The sequence below is a fragment of the Palaemon carinicauda genome, chromosome 20, assembly GCF_036898095.1.
Source record: "Palaemon carinicauda isolate YSFRI2023 chromosome 20, ASM3689809v2, whole genome shotgun sequence".
NCBI classification, from domain to species: Eukaryota; Metazoa; Arthropoda; class Malacostraca; order Decapoda; family Palaemonidae; genus Palaemon; species Palaemon carinicauda.
The window spans coordinates 115264853-115266488 of record NC_090744.1 but is presented as its reverse complement, the minus strand read 5'-3'; positions in this window follow the sequence as shown (position 1 = coordinate 115266488).

Genomic DNA, 1636 nt, shown 5'->3' with positions numbered 1-1636 from the left:
GGGGTCCGGGGGGGGCGCAGCCCCTGGGTAAGGACATGGCTTTTAGCATAGGTTAGGTGGGTTTTTTAAGTTAGCTTCTCCCATCGTACTCGTAGATAAGGAAACTGTTGTGTAAGGGGGGGGGGGTCCCGGGGGAGGGGCGAAGCCCCCTGGGTAAGGATACGGCTTTTAGCATAGGTTAGGTGGGTTTTTTAAGTTAGCTTCTCCCGCCAAAATCGTTTTTAGAACGACGGCCACAGTTCAGAATATTCCCGTTTTCTACAGGATGTGGCCGTCACCCTACAAAGGTTCCGATTTCATAGATTACAGGTCATGGACTAGCACTGCAACTGGTTAGACATTGATGGTGAGATGTGAAAAAAAAACTACTTGCAATTAGAAATAATAATAAAGAAGTTGGTCAGCAATATGAAAGAAAAAAAAATATATAAAGGTAGTGCGTTTATATTATATGTCAAAGGGACACTGCAAATCAGTGTTGCCAGATGGGTTAGTCTAAAAATCCCTAAAACTCGTTATAAAAAATCCCCAGAACCACCCAAAAATCCCCATTTCCAGAAATATTTTCTTCTAATATAGAAATTACTCACTATACGTCATGTAATTACATTGCAACAATATAAAGGTTTACTCATCTCTGTTTCTGATTCATAGAAATATGTACAAAATATCGTCACTTAATCCCCAAATCTAAGGATAAATTCCCAAATGTTGGAATTAATCCCCAAATCTAGTGATAAATCCCTATATCTGGCACCACTGATGCAAATATCCATTTAATATCTTTTGTTATCCAAATACAGTTCTAACTTATAAGTAATAGGGAAAAAAACGAGGATAAAAATAGTATCATATTGAAAATACAGCCCTAAACGAAATTAAGCATATGTAACGACTTTATTGCTTAATTCAAAATAACAAAGAGTTGCACTGTTGCCCACTTTCTCTTGGCAACGACGTATATTTCCTTCGTTCGAGGACAAATTTCTAGTCTTAAGTTAACTCAATAGTTCATATAGTCAACAATAAATGTATATTTATTAATGGGTTTATAAATTCGTGAATGATCGGTAACATACTATTGATATAAAATTGGTGTTGGATAAGTTAAGGGCAAGTATTTCCAACCACCGGGTGGTTATATTTATAAAATTTCTTTATTCGTGGTCGAGTGTTATATTGCATATCTAAAGGAGGGAAATAAACAAATAAAATAATCCACGCCCATAATGCGATAAATAATATGAACAAGCCTGGAAAATATAATAAATTGATTTTTAAAGGAATCTCATAGATGGCAACACCGATTTATCCACAATGCATCATTGTGTCTCCATGTTTATAAAATTTCCTTATTCGTGGCCGAGTGTTATATTGTATATCTAAAGGAGGAAATAAACATGAAATAATCCCCGACAATAATGCAATAAATAATATGAACAAGCCCGGAAAATATAATAAAGTCTGATTTTTAAAGGAATCTTATAGATGGCAACACCGATTTATCCACAATGCATCATTGTCTCTCTCCATGTTTATAAAATTTCTTTATTCGTGGCCGAGTATTACATTGCATATCTAAAGGAGGAAAATAAATAAATAAAATAAAGCACGCCCATAATGCAATAATATGAAC